Raw genomic sequence first — 23,639 nt, 5'->3', positions numbered from 1 at the left:
GAGATCATCCGACGGTGTAACTCTTTATTGCAACTCTGTGGAACTCACTGGTGATTTAGTCTATTCCTTCTCTTCGTGGATTTGTCTGAATATTATGTAGTCGCAATTCATATCTGTAATTTATCAACACCTTCAAAACAATGCAACTTTCAAAGCAATTGCTGTATCTTGTGGAAGAAAGAAAGAAAGAAGATGAAATCATATTTCCATGAGAGTAAGCCGTGTGAATCGAAAGCTTTGAAAGAACTTGTTAGTTTTGACGACTGCTACTGATTCCCAGTATCTTACTTATCTTGCGATGGCTCGGTTGCATTAAAACTATGGCTAAATGTTCTTTAACTCCGTAAACAATGGTTAATACCATAACATTAATTTTCTATAGCCAATCAAAGCCAAGAACCACTGATGGTTACTATTGATTACAGAGCTACCATTAATTGTAAAGTTACAATAGTTTTCACGGCCCTATAATTGGTTTAGGTCTTCAAACCTTAAGGTGTTTAGCGGTGCAGCGTAGTTTTTGTTGTAATCATGTCTTTTAATATACTGTTCGTATTCCTCAATTGCAAATAGCAATTGGGAATCTTGCATGTGTAGTTACTTGTTGCCATAAAACTGAAATCACCGAGTATGGAATATCCATATCATATAAATCAAAACAATGCACAGTAAATTCGAGAAATAATTCCCTCCTCAACGTCTAGCTGCCCAACTATAAGACGATTACTTAATCTGCAGGAATCTGTTCTGTAATGTGGGAACTTTATTCAACACCAGCGGTCTCTTGAAATGATTGTTGGCATTTGAAAACCGTATGATCTCATGTAACACAGACGTTGCTATTCCGTAAATAACCGAATCAATTATCATTGTGCACAATAATTTTCATCATTGCTGAAAAAACGACACCGTTCTTAAAGGAGGATGCGTTTACGCATTTGATTTATTGATTACTCCTTGCCACTGTCCGTCCTGACTTGTGGTTGTGTATCAAGTCAGATCACATTCCAAGGGTTATTACTAAACGTGCAAGGTGTTCCTAATTAGTAACTGTTAGAGGCACTACACTCGTACTTGTAGTTCACGGCAGTGATGGAAATAATACTTTCTGACTCACTCATACATCACCATAAAATATCACCATTTTATTGTCCATTTCGCCTTTCAAGCATTTTCCATATCAGAATTCGATTGTTTTGGCGCTGTGTAGTCACGAAAGAGCATGATTAAAATACCGCTTTTTACGTGAAATACGGTAAGCGGTTCTCACACATTAATGAAACCGACATGCAGTGTGTTTTCCATACGTGTACACGGTGTATGGCAAGAGGGGTCTGTAAATGCATCGGCCCTTGTAAAGGTTGTACACTTATTTTGATGATCAGCATTCTTTTAACACAGCTATGGTACATATATCAAACCCTCTGCCCAACTTTGTGGGTGTTTTTGTCTTATGTCAACGCGGAGAGCTATCAACACTGAGTCTTTTTTTTTTTGTTTGTTTGTTTTGAATTGCATTGCCTACGCGCAATCTCTTTTTCTGGGGGTGTCTGGGAATATTGCAGTCTATGGGTTGACCCTATAATGAAGGTTTTTGTGCTGATAACAAAGGGTAATCGTGTACAAAAAAAAAAGAAAAAAGAAAGAAAAGAAATATGGAACATTTAGGGAATATTAGGGAAAAAAGGAAATTCACATAGTTCTTAAATTACAGTGCCATTGTGTAAAACACACACACACACACACACACACACACACACACACACACACACACACACACACACATCCAACAACCTGTGACTGACAGTATACAAGCTCAAATTATTGAGGTCCTATACTATGATGCACATACACCCAACTATCAAGGGTTCAATGTTAGAGAAAGAAATTTAAGAGACATTGTTTGCACTTCAACAAATCAATCAATTCATTTCAACACACTTACTCATTAACACCTGGAAAAATGATGTAACTAATTAAAGCATTCAAATCAAGCACTTTCAAATAGGGGTCCATTTAACAAATACCTTAAAGATTGTTTCCAAGATTCATTGATGAATAACAAAAAAAACAAAAACAAAAAAAAAAACCAAACAAACGAATGTACGGCGAGTGCTAAAAAACGATTATTGGATGTACTGTATATCAGAATGTAAATATGGGAACATCAATACACAATGTCAAGGACACATAATCACATACCAATTAGATTCAACTAGCACTAAAGGCGCAAAGTCACCAAGGTAGTCTAAAAACCCATCGTTTGAATCTAGTAATGCATGCACTAAGCAACCATAAATTAACTCTCTGCACGCCACATTAAAGGACAAGTTTACCTTCATAGACATGTGGGTTGAGTAAATGCAGCAATATTAGAACACATCAGTGAGAGTTTGAGGAAAATCGGACAATCCGTTCAAAAGTTATGAATTTTTGAAGTTTCTACTCAGTCACAGCTGGATGATTGTGATGTCACACGAGTACAACGATATAGAGAAAGAATAAAGCAAATTCAACATATTTCCATTTTTCTCGCATAACAAAAGAACACTCGACTTCCCTCTTTCAGAAGGCAGGGGAAATAATATTACCCTAAACATATGTCAGTAACAAGTCGAAGAAATGTGCACTTTATTCAAAAAGTCAAGTTTTGTGAAATTCTCTTTTTATTTTCCTTATATTGTTGTACGCATGTGACATCACACACTGTAGTAGTCTTCTCATCCAGCAGGGACTGCACAGATACTTTAAAAATTCGTAACTTTTTAACGAATCGTTAGATTTTCCCGAAACTTTCACTGATGTGTTCTACTAACATTGTTGCTTTCACTCAATCCACATGTATATGAAGGTGGACTTGTCCTTTAATTTCCTGTGCTTAGGAATGTGTGTGAAATTTGTGCATACATGTATTTGACTCATTGGCATAGGAAGGGTTAAACACACTTTAGCGAGGGCAGGTACAGGTATAGTACTTGGCGTGTATTAATCATAGGATGTCTGTTGGCGTACACGTTGTATCAAATGAAGTTACACAACTGATTTGCACAATCCATGGACTAGATGTAGACTACCTTTTTGAATACTGCTCACATGCGTCTTGAAACATAAAATATGACTTTCTGCCGAGAATTCATCAAAGAGGAGACAGGATGAGACAGTATCACTTTGCTATTATTATGCAAAAAATCTTTTTAATAATCTGTTAATAATCCAAGTAGCTGCACATCACACATACAGGCACACAAAAGCATTGGACTGAAGTATTATAATTTACGTGGAATTCGATGTCAATCCAATACAACAAGGCATTTGATATATGTACAACGGTTTTAAGCAATTTGCATAAATACTGTTTTAATATAATACATCTGTTCATAACATTTCACTGCAATGTAAAGGTAGGTTAATAAGATCAGTTTTTTGCAGTGTGTGACCATAAACATTGTACACACATCTTGTTTTGTCTAGTTTAGGACAAAGACTGAGACATATGGCAAACTGTACTGACCATTTACCACAATTTTTTTTTTATTTTTTCTTTAACTGAAAACTTACCTTAATGAGTAAACTCAAAGCTTTGACCTATGTAAGAAAATGAAGTCTGAAAGAGCTTAACCACCAAGGATGGCAAGTAAAGCTGAATTAGAACCTTCTTACAATATATGGAAGTATAATTTCTCAAAGGGGACAATTTTAGCACCATGAATAAGCAGAGACACTGTGAGTAGTGGAAAACATGCCCAGGGGTGTATGCATTAAAAGGGTATTGAACCCAAGACCACTCACTGAAGAACTCAGACTATCTGCCACTGTGGTAGTATTCTCAGTTGAAATCACATCAAATTTTGCAAGCCTTGACTGAATTGATTTAAATAATGTACTTAAAAATTGGTAATGCAAGGTGCATTATTTTCTTTTATGATTATCCAAATTTTCTTCCCCACAAACATTGTAAAAACAAAATAATCATAGAGGTCCTCAACCAAAACATTCCAGTATAATATCTCAACATATACAAAGTTGTACAAAATACTCTAGGGCATGTAATACAATGTACTGACCTATTTCAGACTTTTATCACATATGCCTCTTATGTCCTCTTAATGAATAAGAGAAAACTAAAAAAGGTCAAAGTTACACAATGCAGATTAATTGAACATATCTACCACTATTGCACTTATAACTGTTCATGCTCAGCAACACTGAGTGTGAATCTATCGTTGGCAAAGATTCATAGCTGAAAGTCAGGTATCGTCTTATGTTCATCAAATCACAAAGATGAAATGGAAAAGTGAATATAACACAGTATATTGCTGACATACATACAATATAAACTTTCTCTTGATAGAGTAACTTTGCAAAGGACAAAACAAATAATTACATGTACTTCATGCTCTCAGAGAGAGCTGACTTGGATAGCAATTTAAAAGCTTGCATTTCAGATCAGTATTGCAAGCAAGCAGGCAGTAAGTGACAAACAGGCACTTATTTTGAAACTGTCTTAAACCAAATACTGCTCTTCCTCTTTATGAGGCATTTTCAGAGACAATTTTCATTGTTCTGTACAGTTGTGTGTTGAGTCTTTTCCAAACTCCTTCAAGGAATGAAATTAAAATATTTGGAAATTAAAATACAATAAACACCCACTCACATACACAAGAACACATACATAACAACAACTAAAACAACAACCACCATCTCACATCATCAAAATTTACTTCCCACTTTAAAGGATAGAATACATCTAAAGCTTTTAAATCAGCAACACTTACATTATAGAGTATATGGCATTCAGTCAATGCACACCCCATGACAGAGATGTTGCTAATGCCTTCTGATTGTATTGTGTCACTCATTTTTTGTTTTTGATTTTGTTTCAGTAAGTTACAAAATGTCCAACCAATTTCACTACATTTCTGAGATCATATCGTCAAAAATTTATCTTGAGGTAGATTTATCATGTTTTTCTTTGTACTGTGATGGCACATTTTAAACACAAAGAGTGTACTGTTATACAGGGGAACCTCATTCTAATGAGTTGCTTGGGACTGCTGAAATGCCCTCTTTATATTGTGTATTTCATTATATCAGGTATAAATATAAAAGAATATAAAAGGAATGGGACCTGCAAATTTATCTTGTTATATCAGGTATCTTGCAATATCTGACCTTGTTTTAACAAGGTTCCGCTGTAGTAAAAACGAAAAAAAGAAATACCCTGACAAAACATTAAACAAGAAAACTGGTCCCAAAAGCCCTTTCATAATACATGTATATCATATCAAAAGCTCACTACAATTTGGTGCAATTTATGCTGAGACTGTTTACACAGGGTTACACAGCCAAATAAATTAAAAATCACTTTTAAATTGAACATTTCAATTTCTTTGGTGTCTTATAAAGTTGCATAAAGTCCAAACACACACACACACACACACACACACACACACACACACACACACATAGACAGACAGACAGACACATGCTCATTCACAAACACATGAACTTCACTTGTAAACATGGCATAAATATCCAATGATGTCTTGGTGAAGTATTCATACGCAGACAGGCCATGGACCAGAAGGTTAAAGCAGATCGAAGAGTTCTTGCTAACATTTCTTGTCCAACATGACGTTACCATCTTTGTCCTTTATCCTGAGGCGTCCACTGGAGTAACGTGTTTCCTGTCTTCCATCAGGGTAAACTGTCTTCACTGTCCCGTCGGGATACTCTCGCCTCTGAAATATCAAAAACCCAGATTTAGAAGACATGATTATGTAAGGTAAATACTAATAGGATCAGCATTATCATTTTCTCATTTGTTATGCTTGTTCTATTGGGCAATAATTGTCTGCAATTACTGGCCTGACCTGCAATTTTTTTTTTTCCTGACACTTTTGCCGACATACAGGTCCCAAATATGCAGAACAGGCAAGTGCATTATATGCCATTAGGGTATCCCGAGGGCCCTAAGAGGGTGCTTTTTCATTTGTTTTAAATACTCTGAACAGACGGGTGTGAGATGTATCGCGGTTGCATGGAGTGAAACACTACAATATCCTGATTGAAGCCCTTTGCCAGAACACACACAAACACACACACAAATCAACCTTAATCTGACTGAAAGAGTACTAAGAACTTAAGTGCGCAAATCACATGGGTACATTGGTGAGCTGACTTGAACGTATGATCAATCAAACAGTAAGTAAAGCTAAAATGTTCATCTTGCAAGTTATCGTCTCTGGCAAAGAGTGCAGAGATGCATAGAATTTGTTTTATTTTGTTTTGTTTTGTTTTGTTTTTGTTTGCACAAACCTTGTACTGGTCAGTGTGAATCTCTCTCTGGCCATTGGGAAACTCCATGACCCTATGACCGCTGGCCTCTACCCTCAGGACAGTGCCGTCAGCAAACACGCTCTCCTCCCCGCCGTTGGGGAACAGGTACTTAATGGTCTGGTCTGGGAATGTGATCTCTTTGGTGCCATCCGGGTAATGCTTCTCAGTCTGATTGCTTCATGGAGACACAGAAAGAATGTAATATGAATGAATGAATGAATTAATCAATTAATGCATGTTTGAATGCATGAATGAATATGTGGTTGAATGAAATAATTTCAATGGTATTTGATGGTCTGGTCTGGAAACGTGATCTCTTTGGTGCCATCAGGGATGTGCTTCTCAATCTGATTGCTTCATGAACACATAGAGAGTGTAATATGAATGAATTCATGAATTCATGAATAAATGAATGTATTAAAGCATGTTTGAACGCATGAATAAATATGTTGATGAATGAATGAATTTCCGAAGGTACTTGATGGTCTGATCTGGGAATGTAATCGTTCTGGTGTCATCTGGGTAGTGCTTCTCAGTCTGTTGCTTTATGAAGACATAGAGAGAATGTTGTAATATGAATGAATGAATGAATGAATGAATGAATGAAAGAAAGAAAGAAAGACAGAATCAATGAATGAATTAATTGATTAATGTATGTACGAATGTATAAATGAATATGTGGATATATGAATGAATTTTCAAGGTAATTGATGGTCTGCTCTGGGAATGTAATCTTTCTGGTGTCATCTGGGTAGTGCTTCTCAGTCTGATTGCTTTATGAAGACATAGAAAGAAAGTTGTAACATGAATGAATGAATGGATGGATGGACGAATGAATGTACGAGTGCATTAATGGATGTACATTGTATGAATGAATGAATGAATGAATGAATGTATGAACAGATGGAAACATGAATGCATGAATGTAAAATGGATGTAAGAATGAATGGATGTGTGAATGAATGGACGGATGAATAGATGGATGGAAAAATGAATGAATGTAAAATGGATGTAAGAATGAATGGATGTGTGAACGAATGAGTGCATGACTGAATGCATAAATTAATGTGTGATTGAATGTATGTATGCATATATGAGTGAATAGATGGATAAATGAATGAATGTATGAGTCACAAAATGACATAAGTGACTGAATGACCAAATCAATAGATATACAAGTAAAACTAACAAACAAAACAAATGATTGATAGATAAATAGATAAACAAATACAAACAAGCATATTCAAATATAGCTCTCACATTGGCAAAAATATGAGAGAGACACATTGGGTTGACCACACAGACATATCCCAAGGCGTCGGCAATATTGATATCATGTACAGACAGCTGCACTGAAGTTTTCTTAATTCAACCTGAAAAAAACCCCACCAAAACAAAACAAAACAAAAAACATGACCAACCACTAAAGTCATAAATTTTTCTTATACATAGATGTGAAGTCAATGATGTTGACTAAAAAAAACAAAGGTAATATTTCACACAAGTCTAATCAGCTCTTTAGGTCCCTATTCAATTATAGAAGTACACACTTACTTTGAAAATTGGAGGATTTCCAAGCCGTCAGGATATGTTGTATGAGTTGTCTTGGTCTCTGAATAGTAGTATACCTGAAGCAACATAAAACAAAAAGGCAGAAAACTTTGTTTGATATCCACAAAAGGGTTTTTTACATTTGTAGATTTTTTGCTTAGTCCCGTACCAACGGTGGGGCTAAGGGGGGGGGGGGGGGCTTAGCCCCACCGTTGGTACGGGACTATCCTTAGCCCACTTTCTGTTTACACTTGTTTTTGCCAAAGTGGGCTAGCCCCATCGATAGTCCGGTACTATCTGGCCCTGCAAAATAGCAGGGTTAGCACCGCAATGGCGGTGCCAAGCAAGTGAGTGTAAACAGAACGAAAAAATAATCCGGGGCTAAGTGACGGAGACGAAGTCCGACCCCCACTGACCAATCAGAAACGAGGTAATCAAGTGCTGCCGGTGCGTGCGTGTACGTGTACAGTGCATATTCATGAATATTCATGTAGTTTGGAAAGTCCGGGGCTAAGAAATATGAGTGTAAAAAGGGCAGTTTTCTCCTTAGCCCCGGACAAGAGATAGTATGGGACTAATTGGCCAGTGTAAAAAGCTGAAAAAATTGGTACAGGACTAATGATAGTCCTGGGTCAGAGAAAGTCCGGGGTTAAGAAACACAAGTGTAAAAAGGGCTAAAGGGTTTTGAAACTGTACAAAAGTGTGGAGTTAGCACTCCTTTGCTTCTAACTGACAGACTATAAAAATCACTTCAGGTTCACACTAGCACTCAAAACGTGAAATTCTTGTGATTTCTAAATATGAACCACTGTCTGTATGTACTGCAAGGCGCAAAACCCTTAAAAGACAGGGGTGGAAATGCTTTTTGACATCATAAATGTATCTTCTCGTGTACTTCTCTTCCATGACTAAACAAAGATCTGTTCAAATGTGAATACAGAGGCAAAGAGGAACAAGACAATTACTGTATACACCACATATTCAGCGAGCCTAACTTTTCGCAAATAAAGACTTCCTGACAATTTCGCAAGTGGTTAAATTCGCGATTGTGGAGTACAGGTGACGGAACGGAGAAATGTATATGTGCAGATCACATTCATATTGGGATCAGACTAAACATTTCTGTGTGTCTTTAACTTCGCGAATAGCACCTGACTCGCGAAATTCGTGAAAATCAAAACCTCGCGAAATATTTGGCGTATACAGTACATCATCAGGAATCAAAATTATAGCATACACTTGACAATGACATGGGGACCACACATAATCTTATTATACTGCAGTGAATACACCTGTAAATTATCATAGCACATTACTTACAGTCAGAAGGAAATAAAACTGTCGACACTACACAAATGATGCACTGAAATGATTCATAGTTTATACTATCCAAATTGCAGCACACACTTATCAACACTGTAACAGAAACTGGTCAAAATGTTACTGAAGACATGTTGTATTGGATCACAAACAGGTCAAGCTACATCACTGGCTAGTTAAGTTGGGTTGCAGAGAGGTAAATTTGATCCTACAGACAAGCAAAATTTGACCACAGACCAATCATTACGACTGGATCATAAACACGCTGGTCAAGCTAGCTCACATAATGGTCAGACTGGACCACAGACTAGTCAGAGGTTCGCTTCTGGACTCACCACTCTCTGGTCGGGCGTGATCTGCTTCATGTCACCGTTGAAGAAAGAGATGATGATGGAGCGGCCATCCGGACTGATCTCTTTCGTCGTCCCGTTGGCAAACGCTAGAACCCTCGTGCCATCTGCTTTGATCTGTTCAACCTGACAGAATGGTAAAAAAAAATTTCATTATTCCTCAACAAGTAATCTTTGCAATGCCTGTGCCAAACTTATATCGACTCTCCAAAAATGTGAATATATTCATTGAATATCTATTATCAATAATTACAATAATGATTAGAAAAGCAGAAGAAGAAGATGAAGAAGAAGAAAAAGAAGAAGACAGCAAAGAAGAAGGTGGAGAAAGAGAAGAACTAGAAGAATAACCACACTATCTCATATCTCTTGGTCTGGTAAATTTTGAAGTTGATTAATCATTTGCCATACCTAACTCAACTTAAGAGACCTGCAATTGTGAATTGTATCATTGTATTCTGCTAAAATTTAGTAGTATGTATCATGAACATGTGGGACTGAGCAATATCCATGAAGACATCTGAGTAATAATTGACAGTACAAAGTGACATTTTTCCACTGTTTTTATAACTCACCTTCCCATCTGTGTGCACAATTTCCTCATAATTTTCCATTCTTCCATTGGCTTCCAGTGGTTTGACAACCCCTCTGGGGGAACTCGCATGGTGGGGTCCACCCTGTGCGTGCCTGCTGGGTGAGCCGTGCTGCCGGGCCTGCGGACTGTTGCTGAGAGGGGTGTTACGGGAGGTGGATGGGGATGAGGGTGAGAGGGAGGACGGTTTTGTTCTCGTCGTTGGAGGGGTCCTCTCATGGGGTGTTGGTAAGGGAGGCCTCTCCCGTCTGGGTGGCGAGCGACTCCTCCTTGCATTGAGTATTCTGCTCTCGTAGATACTAAAGAGCAACAAATTTGGAGCATTACATTCACATCTTTCTGTAGAGGTAGGCAACAGCATAAATACAGGTAATAGGCAAATCTCTAGACTGTTCAGGAACAAAAGTACTGCGAAGACATATAACGAAGTATGTCGTGATAGATAGAAATTCAAGTTGATGGTTTGGTAAGAGGTCACATCTGAATGTATAATTACACTATTTTCATACCTTCAGCTTTGTAATGGTCTGATAAACAATGGAAACATTTGTAGGAAGATTGAATGACCCAAAATACAATTTTTGTGAATAATTTTTTACAAAAATTATTAATTTCATGTATAAGAGAGCAAGACAGACAGCTTTGTTTTAGAAACATTTTATCTTTTTCAAGTTGCCACATGGTTCAAAACTTGTTGGAACTTTTAATACAAGAACTACAATTTGCAACTGGATAGCTTTATATATAAAATCTAAACCAACATTTCACTAGAAATATGGTAATCATGCAAGAAAAGGTCACTCTGTATTCAAAACAATGTTTGCTATACTTCATTAGAAATGAACATGTATGTATTGTACAATCTTAACCCAAGAACAAACATGCCATTCACAAATTACAGATTTATTGCTTAAAGGCATGCAAAACCAACTGACAGAGTCTTTACCTTTCCTATTTCCACTGTATCATGGGTCATGTAAACACATCGTACGTAAGGCAGTAAAACTTTACTTAAACCATACAATCTAAGACGGAACTCAAGGCTGCAACCTCTGCAGACATTTAAAGTAAAACACACCATACTGATGCACAGTAAAAAATACATTTTCGAGGCAAAAATCATATTCTAGTTTAGAAGAGGAAATATTGCACACACTAAGCATGCTAAATCAAATCTCTAAAAAAAAATTTATATTCATTAAACCCCCCCCCCCCCCCCCCCACTTTCTTAATTTTGATGAAGAAAAAACATGCTAAATGTTGTAAAATGTACTAGCTGGCAGCTCAAGAATTTAAAGCTACCAAGAGTAGCACAGGATGATGACATGATACAGGTTCAACTGCAGGGGACAAACAAAAATATGGCCAAATAAAGACGAAAGACATGCTGGCAATAGTTTTAAAGGGGGTAGACAAAATATGCATCTATAAAGAGAAAAGACATGCTGGTAATAGTTTTAAAGGGGGTAGACAAAATATGCATCTATAAAGAGAAAAGACTGGAATGGAAGACAGAGTACGAAGAGTATTATGGACAAAAGAGGAAAGAATTTCACTGCTGATACATATCTACAATGGTTTGAAATAAACCATAATGTGTGATCCATGATTCATTTTATACTATTACTACTACCATTACTATTACCACTACTACTACTACTAATAAAAAAATTGATAATAACAATAATGATAATAAATAGTAAATTCACTAACAGCAGTAATTCAATACAGGTTGACAGATACCATAGCTTCTAACACACACAGTCACAGACATGCGTTAACACTATACTTACTAGCTTGATCCCTGGTGGGTTAGTCAATATGAATGGTGGTTGATGTAATTAAGATTGATAAAACAAAGTGTTTTGATGAATGATGAACATAAAAATGGCTGGCACGTCTAAATGGGAGCAAATGATGTTGGGCATGCAAGTGAAAACTATATATTTCCACGAACTGACTTGCTCAAAGCGACTGGATCAAACATGTTTGAACAGACTCTAGCCTACTTTTCCCCTTTAAGTTCAGTTCACGAAGTGGAAACAAAAGATTCTGTTGTTGTTAATAACAATTTATCATGTGAATATGCAAAAAAAAAAAAGACAAGAAAAAAAGATCACTGTAATAGACTACTCTTCATAAAAAAAAGCACCATACACAATGTGGTCATGTTACATGAAATTCATCAGCTGCCCAACAGATAACATGATGTACAGTTGAGGTTCACACTGTGATAATGTACACTTGATGAAAGATGGAAAAACACAAAAACATAAAAACAACCCCCCTCTCAAATTCAAAAAAAAAAATCTCAGAATGAGAATACCCAAACTGTTAAGTATGGGATCCATAAACTTTGTTGCATTATGAATGGCAAATGTGGATGAAGAAAATGGGAAATTTAAGTATGAGCAACATTTGCTCCTGAATTAAACAACATGGTCATCAAGTCTTGTCCAAAAACCATGATTAACACTGGTGTAAAAAAATAAGTAATAAATCATGTAATAATGGTCAGTAAATCAGACACTATTGCCAACTTTTTAAACTATGGCACTCACTTTGAATCATCTTGTCCAGTGCGGTCTTTTCCTGGAAGGGGGAAAGCCTGCAAATATTCCCCATCGTCTGAACTTTCTGATGGCGCCTGTGCCCTTCCTTCCATGCTGTGCTGGACATCCCCGTTTCTCGCCGTGAATTGATCCTTGTTCCCAGGCCTCCTCTTGTTGACGTTGTTGTTATTGGTCTGTTCCACTATCTGATGTGGGGGTGGTCTGACTGGAGGTCTGGGCTTTGGGATGGCTGGAGGCTGCACGTAGCTGTTTTGTTTGTTCTGTTCAAGGGTAGTTTACAATATTTTTTAAGATCAGATGTCTAGACATTCTACTGTTGCAGATATATCGAACTCTTATGAAATAATATAAATGGAATGAATTAGCAGCCTTCCTAACTGCTTTTCAAGCATTACATACCTGAGGCATGTTGCATAAAACTTTTTTTAATTGAGAAAACTCAGATCGCTGTAAGACGAGGAATATTCGCCTGCATTTTAATTTCGTGAATTTCGCAAGAGCCATGATTCGCGAAATCAAAAGTTCTTGTTCACACTACATGCATTGAATGCCAGTGGCAATTCATGAAAATTTCATGCGGCAAATGTATCATGTTATACAGTATTTAAAAAAAATAAATTGTGGAATCATACTTATCTGAATTGTCAGTTCTTAATAGAGTTTTTCTCAGGTAAAAAGGTTTGTGCAACAGGCCATAACCTTTTTTTAATTTCGTTTTTTCTTTAATTTTAATACTCATTCATAATTGACTCATAACTCATAAAACATGATAGATTCACATGGATGATAGAGAGAGAGAGAGAGATGTATATGAAGGAGAAAATAAAAGAATCTCTTACGCATGGCTACACTCCTTGCTTGATACAGTACACTCTGCCTTCTTTCTCTCCATACCTTGTTTTCCTCCTGTCGCCATGCCAACAGTCTCCTCTGCTCCATGAGCTTCACTTCCTCCCTCAGCTCTGTGTTCTCCGTCTCCAGGGCCTCGATGCGGTCTCGCAGACGTCTCGTCGAGGCATTCCATCTTGATTCCCGCTGCTTTAGCTCCACCTGAAGATCACTCAACTGGTGGGGAAAAAGTTTTGGGGAGAAGGGGAGATGAAAGATGAATAAAAATTGAGATAGACAGATAGATTGATGAATATTAACAGAAATTCTGATATACAGATAAACAGAAAGATAGATAAACAGATACATATGCATGGAGGTACTAACGATACTACTACTATTACTACTACTACTACTACTACTACTTCTACTACTACTACTACTTCTACTACTTCTACTACTACTACTTCTACTACTGCTACTACTAATACTACTACTACTACTACTTCTACTACTATTACTACTACTACTACTAATAATAATAATAATTTTAGATAATAACACATGACTTATATTAGGCCAAATCCACTCTGTAGAGTGCTCAAGGCAAATACACACCATTTAGGTAGGGGCAGATAGGAAGATAGAGGAATATGTGTACATGGATGGAGATCAGATAGATGGACAGATAAACAGAAAAAGAGACAGATCAAGAGACAGATGACTCAGAGACAAGCACAAAAGTAAAACTTATGCCAGTGCAGATCAAAACTTGTTATACAAAATAGGATAGAAATAAGTTTTAGTTTGTTGCAATGTAAAAGTTTTACGATTGAAGGAAAACAACAGAGACACTGGCTCAGAATAGGTGTTTTTGGATTTTCAAGGAGCTATTAATAACTCCTTGGTATTTTCAAAGGGAAATTCACAAGCAAATACACACATAGTTCACATGTATCTAGATTTACTGTGTATGCAAAAATACATTAACTTCAAGTTGAAGGGTTTGTGCCTACAGCACGCTGCACCGGTCACTTAAAAGTTCAGCAAATGATAAAGATGATTCGGAAAATTTGAGCAAGACATCAAAATCGTGCCACAGTCCAAGGAGTGGACACAATGAAAGAAAGCTTCCTCATGTCCACCAACATCAAACATATGCAAACACCTATACATACACATATACAGATAGACACAAAGACTTTTCCCTAGTACCTACACATACACACAAAATACGCACATAATATCTCTATACATCATATTTCCTCTTGTATTGATCATCAACAGGAATGTACTGTCATTTTTGCTTCCTGTGTAATATTCAAATACATGTCCAATTTAACCCTAAAGGGGCCGGTTTTTTTTGGCTATGCTCAGACTGGGGGGGATGGATTCCACCCCCCCCCCCCCCCCCCCCCGAGATCTCGGCCATCGGTGATGCGATCGCGATGAAATTTTGCATGCGTGAGACCCACGTCAAAATCTAGAAGATTGTGTCATTAGATTTTTTTAAATAATCAATTTCTAATTTTAATTAATTAATTATGCAAATTAAGCTCAAGATCGTATTTTAGCCTAATTAAAAGCATTGAGAGACTAATATTTGATCTGTAAATCTGTTTTAGCATATTCAACAATTGTACATCACAAAAACTTCCAAAACTCATTTCAATTCTTATGTATTTTATTGTTTTCAGAATTTCTTATGTATTTCCTTGTTTTTCAACTTTTGTTTTTTCTTTGTTTTTTCATTGGAAATTGTCACTGACCACTTTTCTACCATAATTAGCACAAAATTAATCAATGAAAGTGATTTATTGTAAAAATAATCAGGTTTTTATGGCTTTCATGACAGAGCACCGTTTTCCATAGGAAATGTACACAAAATCACAAAATTGTGCCCGTTTTGGGGCCACATTCCGTTACAAAAATGGGCGTGGCTTCGCAAAAGTATGCGCGGACGTTGCAAATTTGGTCTCAAAAGTTGTGCGAGACTTGAACAAAGAAAGCCAAGAAGCCTCGCGACGAGGCCTTCTCGCGTTACAGAATTATAGCGCGAAACGTCGAGGGGGGCGGGTTCCGCCCCCCCCCCCGGCCCTTTTAGGGTTAAATCATTACTTTGTACATTCTGCTGAAAAAAAATGAACAAGTTTGAATTGAAATTGAATAAAAAAAAAATCTTTAAAACTGCTAACAAAAAAACAAACAAACAAACAAAAAACAAACAAAAACAAACAAACAAACAAACAACAATTACCCTCCAAGTGCCTACAGTGAACTAGACCTCAAGGTAAACTATTCAAGAGTCAAGATGACCTGACAGTATTCGTTACTGTACAAATTACTATGTCTGTCTAAAATGATGTATAATTTATATGTACACGATATATTTTATACTAACCTGGTTCTTCAGCAGCTCAATCTCCTCCCGATCTCGTTTATCCGGCATGGATCTCATGGTCTTCTGGTGCTTTTCAAACAATTTCTTCTCTCGTCTGGAAACACAAGAAAGCAAAGCCACAAACAAACAATCAACACACTACATCAGTCAAGGCAAAAATTGTGAGTAATTTTCAACAGTGGCACAAGTACCAGGACAGAGTACAGAGCAAGTATGAGCAATAAATACAGCATTGTGTTGATTGAGATATTTATAGAATGTGAATACAACAATGGATGCATACTGTATTGTTAATGCGGAAAAAGAGTGTCATATGATAACTCATCGTGTGCATTTCTTCTGAGGCAGCAGTGACAAATTACTAATCTTGGGACAAAATTCACAAAATTTTATTCAGTTTGGAAAAAGGACAACTGCTAAATTGATATATTCAGGGCCCCCGTTTCATAAAACTTGTTATCAACAACTTACGATAGTTGTTGTCATAGAAATGTGGCAGTTGTTAGCGATAACAAATTTTATGAAACAGGACCCGGGTTTTGTACTCTTGTAAAATTGAATTACCACCTAAGATTTACCACTCTGCCTTCACCAAAGCTACATTGTATAGATAAATTAATGTTGATGATATTTTAAGAATGACATGACTCCACTTATAAATTTAGATATTATAATGGCTCCTAACTTCAAAAGTCATGCAATGATTTTCAACAGTCCAGTCTTGTTGAAAGATATTCTACTATATGACACTGTACCCTTCATGACTAATTGTGATAGGAACAAGTCATTTGGGACCTCAGCACTGCAAAGCCATCCAGAACTACCATGTACTTGACTAGTCAGGAGGTCTTACAAAGTAACAATTGACATCTGAAACTCATTTCATCTTTGTTTACAGAAAAACCCATTTGGTATAAATACAACAACAAACTAAAACACTGCATGACTGAATAAAAATGACTGAATAAAGAATGTATGCCAAACTTTGAACCCCATGTTCTGGGTGTATATTTCAACTTGTTTACAGAAAAAGAAGGGATTAGAGTGTCAATCAAATTGTAAAACAGTAGGGTAAGGAATGTTCAACACCTGTGCATTACAATCACTGCCACCTGAAAAATAAGAAAACAAAGATCTAGAACACCTGGATTTCTCATTCCATTGAGTAAATTGCTGCTAATCACCTCATTTCTGGCAATATGTCGAAGACAACGAGGTCAAAAGCCAGAATAAACTTGTTTGTCTTTTTATATGTTATTCAATCCATATTTTCAATGAAAACACAAACAAACAATAAAAGGGTGAGATTGATATAAATGTGTTCAATCCATGCAGATACTAGCATTCAAATAAAAAGAAAAGAAATTCAACTATCAAATAATTATGTCCAGTAAAAACACACTCATTTTACACTGAAACACAGAAACTTCTAGATTGCATTTCATGGTTAAAGATTACTGTACAGTTCTGGTTGAGGTGAGGATTTAGCTTTTAATGTTTTGCGAGATATTCAGAAACCACTCTATGAGATGTCAGAGAGCATGCAATTCTAAGGGGTATCAAAAGTTTATTTGATGAAAATTGGTTTTGAAATGGCTGAGATATCTAAAAACAGGTAAAACAAAGTGACCATGATAAAAGGCGTGGCCTGTCACCTTTTATTATTATCGCTTTTTTTTAATATCTCGGCCATTTGAAAACCAATTTTCATCAAATAAACGTTGAATCCTTCTTAGAATTACATGCTCTTTCATATTTCATAAGAGGTTTCTCATTATCTCACTTAGGAATGTTATCAACCTGAATCCTCCCCTCAACCAGTACTGTGCAGTCCCTTTAAGCTCTATCTCGCTAAGTATTTGTCTGAAGAACATCAACAATCCATACAAACATACCAGATCAGATGGTAATTGAAAGAACACTGAATAATGACTTACTGCTGTGGACTACTTCATACAGCACACAATTACATGTAACACATGAATCTCGTAGATGTTACAAACAAATTCAAAATTAGATGTCACAGCTAAAGTGCAGTCATACAGTAACAGACATTGATGAAAACATACCATACAATTAAAGTTAAAGTTTTGCTCTCAAAATAAGAAACAACACACCCTACACATACAATATCATGACTGTGCAAAAAAAGACAAGAATCTGTACAAAAGTTTAATTTCAAAATCCATATGGAAGCAGAATGATATAGTCTAAGTTGCACATTTGTATGGAATACATTTGATTGATAATGGAGGCTTTCCAACCACCTCGACACTGAAAAATAACGGTAGCCTTCAAAAGCCTACATCACAAACTCTTTTAGCTGATGCCGCTGTATTCACTTGTGGCATGAAATTTAAGATATCTATCTAAACAGAATGCACATCAGTGCATGTGTATGTTGAATTTGAAACTTACCTTACCACCCCTTTCAAACAAGCACATGCATACAGTCCATATACAGGAATGTGACTCTAGTCACCCCAAAACTTCCACTGCATCATAACAAAATTGTCCTTGAGAATTACGTTCACGTAAACAAGCTCACTGGCCATCACTGGTAATTACGCATCCAGTCTATCACATAATTCCTGTATCAGTTAAGTCATTCATTACTGGGGCACCCAAAGCTAATTAGCAGCTGAAAACTCTCAACACCAGCTGTTACACATTAAAAGAATAACTGAGAGTGAAAGAGTTAATTGAGGAAGGCTATTAGACTCTCAGGGTGTAAGCCACAAACATCTCATCTAGCGATTCAGAAGTAGATCGTTATCCGTAATGTGAAATTTCCTCAAATCCCTGAATGGGTGTGAAATAGAATCTCTTGTATAATCCATCGGGCAGGTAGAGTTTCCAAGATGCACTTAGCTTGGCTCATGGTCTAATCATACTTATCCAATCATGTGCTTCACAAACAGGTTGATTGCACTTGCTGTGTGAAGGCGTTACAAACGCTTCTGCTAAATCTTTTTTGGTGGTAACTGCGGACAATGGTGAGGGAACTCATTTACATACTGCTACCATGGTCACACCTGTTTTCAGCATATGTGGAGTGCAGTGAAAATAACTACACATAAATACAGGTACCTATCTATAGTAAAGCACTACAAATAAATCCTTGCTATACATAGGCTCAGCGTTAAAAATTAAACAATACACACATATAGTGCCATGGTAGGTAAATAAAGTCAGTTTCAAAGTAATAGCATTCATTTATACATGAATTTAACATGGTGTACATACTTCCTTGGAACACAGAATGTTCATGCTTTAAAAAACAACAACAAGTGGACAGATATTTTGTACATCTTTTGTGCTCATTCAGCTAATGCGCCCTATTGTCTTAATCCCTTGTGCTTGGTCATGCCGTGACCATGAGGTGTTTCCTACAATTACATTTTACTATGAAAGACAGAGACAATGGACCCTTTCTCCTTGCTGAGTCCATTCCTAGCCCAGACTGAAGGGTTGGGCCAAGCTTTGATTAGATACTTCCCAAAACATAGGCTGCGTGGAAGTGCTTGATCATCAAAGGATGCATAAACATTGGCTTGGCACAGCTTTAATAATTCTGGTAATTTTTGGAACAACAATGCCATCTCGACTAGATGTATGGAGTACTGCATTCATTTCACTAATGTTTTGTCATAACTATTTAGCTCGAAACCCACAACTCATTGACAAAAATAAATCAATTACAGAAACAAGAGATTAGTCACGGATTATTAGTCACGGATCAATCCAACATGGTCCTTGTTTGATATCTACATGGTCAAATACGAAACTCTACTCCGATAAAAATTCAGAAACTTATGATTATAAAACAACATTTTTGCTCCAAAATGGAGAAAATATGCATAACAAATGTGTGAAATAATGCTGTGATATCACAATTTCAGTTGGGGCAAAACAGAAATGTGAAGTATTAACCAAAAAGGTTAACATTTCTAGTATTGTCATCTCAGAACATACCCGATCATGGTTGCTATGTGATGTTTTATAATCGATTAAATTGATTACATATATCAGGGCCATAGTGGTATCCATAATATATGAGAGAATTACATGCAGCTATATTAGCTGCATATGATTCAATACTACTGCTATAGCACAATTCAATCATCACATACTAACAGAACTACCCACACACTACTGAACGGGTTGGGAGATTCAGGAATTATTCAACATCAAAATTATCAACATTATTTTACATTTTTGATCTGAAAATACTCTAAAACAGCTCAAAATCCTGGCAAACTGCATCAGTCAGACAAGTTACTTGATAGAGCCTTTTGATATATTGCAAGCAAATTCCAAACAGTGAAAGATGTATTTTAAGCTCTTTTGAAAACTATCTTTTAGCATTTTAATACACAAGAGGAAATTGTATCTTTATATCAAATTGTTCTATATTTGTAATGATATGAAAACAATGACTCTGAAAAGGGGTGAATATTATATTTGCTGAATTGTTGACAGAAAGAATGACTGAACAGTATCTTGATCAACAAACCAATGCGAGAGTTGTGTGCACCGACATTAATACCTTATGTAATTTGCATCACATGATTTTGACCTATAATGGTGTTTAACAAAACATTATTTTCATAACTTTCTTTCTGTCTTTGCAATCTCAATAAAACCATCACTGTTCTGTTTGATTTCACTCCTCTCAGTAAAGCACAAAGCGGTTTTTCTTCACTTTAATCATTCAACGACAACATCATTGCAACAATTTGTAAACTCACTTGAGCTTCTTTGTTTCTTCTTCTTTGAATTCCTGAAATCGCCTGAGGTCCTCCATCTTCTGCCTCTGAAATTCCTCCATTTCTTTCTTCAGTGAGTTCAACCCCTGCACATATTAACCACACGAGCACATCAGCATAAATACAGTTCACTTGACAGATGTAAATTACTGGTACCATCCAACGCCTGCCCCTACTCCCCCCCCCCCCCCCTTTTCGGTCAAATGGCCATACATGTGTGACCATTATCATAATTACTATTGGTTTTTTTTTTAATACTAAACTCTTGCACTCAAGAAAACAGAAATTTTGTACTTCCAAGGAATACTTCTAAACAAATCAGGAAAGGTACTGCTCAAGATAATGGATTTATTGGGAAATCATGATTTGGGACAAATTTTTGAGGACTTGAGGCCTTGCAATAAAAATCCCTCCTCCTATTAAAAAAGAAGAAAAAATATCAAGCATTTGTCAAAACTGTTAAAACTTATGCAACTATGTAAATATTGAGGATAAAGAAGAAAAAAAATGGGGAAAAAAATCTTTAGAAAATCCAAGCATCTCGCTACTGCTCAGGCACACAAGGAATAATTCGATATACACAAAGAAGAAAGTACAAAATGAGGTCACACACTGTGACTTTCACTTTTTTAATAGTGAATGTTGCTTACATGAGAGAATGAAAGACTCATAATCACGTTATTGATGATAGACACTAGAAAAATGACTTTTCTGACATGCCCCCCCCCCCCCCCCCCCCCCACACACACACATACACACAAATAATGATAAGGAAAAGGGTCAGCAAGAGGTGTGGTACAGCAGTTGATGGAAAGACATTTTCAGTCATCATGAATTTGTTAAAAGCCAGTGAATTATCCATGGGTGTATGGAATTTGAGACCTGTGGTCAACAACTGTCATTTGAGGTCAACTGAGGTCATCTGAGCTTATAGAGTATGTCCATTTGTTAATCCTTTTTGTGCCAAGGACTTTGGACAGTGTGTACAATACTGTGGGTCTTTCTGTTTAAACCAGCAATCAAAACTCAGATGCTTAATCCTTTGTATTTAAACTAGGATATTTGAGACCAAGCTTTTATGGGGGGGGGGGGGGGGGGGGGGGGTGTCAATTTGCCCCCTTTTCGGTAGCTGATCATATGATCCCTGCAAAATATTGCCTAAACATAGAGCTGGATGTCAACTCCAAGATCACTTAGTTATATAGTAGAAAAATATTAATTTTCTTTCTTTTTTTTTTGCTAATTCATTATGCAAATTTATGCATGAAATCATATTTTTGCCTGCAACTCCATTAAGAAGGCTGAAGGGTTGCTTACTTTTTGTGTCAGTATTCCTCTAGACACATTAAACTACAACAAGAATTAATTTCTGATATTTTTATTTTTTGTTAACTTTTTATGTATCTTATTGTTTTTCACCTAACTGGGTTGCAGAGACACTTATTTACATTAGAATTAGTAAATTTTGATTATTAAAAGTGGAAATAATCTAATTTATATTAATTTAATGTAAAAAGAATGTAATTTGCATTGGATTTGCTCACAATAGAAACATCTGTATTAAGCGCCTTATAAATGTATTGTATTATTATTATCATTATTATTAATATTACCAATTTGAGTTGTTTTCGGGCTGACATGCATGTACAAAACATTACGTATTAAACTTTGGACTGGTGTACCCAGACGTCCAAAATTTGGTCTCAGAACATGCAGGAGACTTCAAGGAAAAAGTCATGAAATGTCACAGCAAACATCTTCGCGCCTCGTGGAATCATTGAGTGAGCCCCATGGCACAGAAATGAGTACAAGTCATTGGCAGTCTGGCTCACCTTTTCTCTCTCTTCCCTCAGCTTTGCCAGGAGGAGATTCTCCTTGCGGAATCTCTCAATCTCACTCTCCAGCTGGTTCAGTTTGTCCCTCAGCAGCCGCGCCTGGGATCCGTCCCCAACCTGCCTCTCATTCAATGCCTGCAGCGCCCTCTCTTGGCGAGCCTGAAATTATTCAAAGGGGGAACAGTCAGATCGCAAGTTTGCTATGTTTCTCAAAGTTCAAGGAATGGTTGTGTTAGATACTGCTCAGTAGCACTCTGCTATCGCTGTCTCACATGCACTCTGAGGCTGCGTACGTGTATTGCATATCATAACATCTCTTTGTCATAAAAGACAATCGCTCACTGTACTTGTATAACAGTGACATGATGAGCACCTCATTTCTCCACTCAACATTAAAATAAAACATTAGGGGAAAAGAATGTCTTGTTTCTGGCTTTGGCCTATTGAATGATGCCTTCACCTCCCACATTCAAATCAATATAACATAATCTGGAAAGCATTTCAATTCAAAAATTTTCAGGGCAAAACCATGGCATTCATATTACTTTGAAGTCTTGAAGGTTGTTACGAGGTATTTTCAGACCAATTGCTATCTCCATTATGTACAAGCAAATATTCATCATGAATAAAACACATTCATGCTGCCATGGATAAATTTCAAGGAATGTTATACAAAGAGACACACATAACAATAAGCTATTCACAATCAGATTTTCTACAAATGAGTATGATTGATTAGATTGATCACTTACACACAACAAAATCAGAGTACATACTTTTTAAAACTTGGTAATATTACACATACAGGAGAGAGGGAAACATTTCATATTTCAATTTTGACATCTATGTGCTTACAATTTCTTTCTTCTGCTCTGGAGTCTGTTGTTTTAGTTTGGGGAAGAGCCTAGCAACCAGCTCTGAGGTTGGAGGAGGGGAGAGATGAATCTGCTCCTCCGTTGCTAAAGTGCCCTTTTTCCTTTTCATGTTGCTTGCTGAACCATTTACTGACGAATGAAGAGAAGTAAAAGAACACTTGTCAGAACTGAACATATTGTTGCTGTATTTCATCACTATTACCAAA

General features: G+C 36.6%; 1 pseudogene; it reads right to left on the bottom strand.

Annotated features, from left to right (window-relative positions):
* Positions 1-5,577: 5,577 nt before the first annotated feature.
* The window catches only part of LOC139744162 (uncharacterized), a 30,138-nt pseudogene continuing 12,076 nt past the window's right edge, over positions 5,578-23,639 (bottom strand).

Source organism: Diadema antillarum, unplaced genomic scaffold (assembly GCF_040938485.1).
Source record: "Diadema antillarum isolate AM-2024a unplaced genomic scaffold, OU_Dant_1.0 seq00001143_RagTag, whole genome shotgun sequence".
NCBI classification, from domain to species: Eukaryota; Metazoa; Echinodermata; class Echinoidea; order Diadematoida; family Diadematidae; genus Diadema; species Diadema antillarum.
This window is presented reverse-complemented; position numbering and strand designations above follow the sequence as displayed.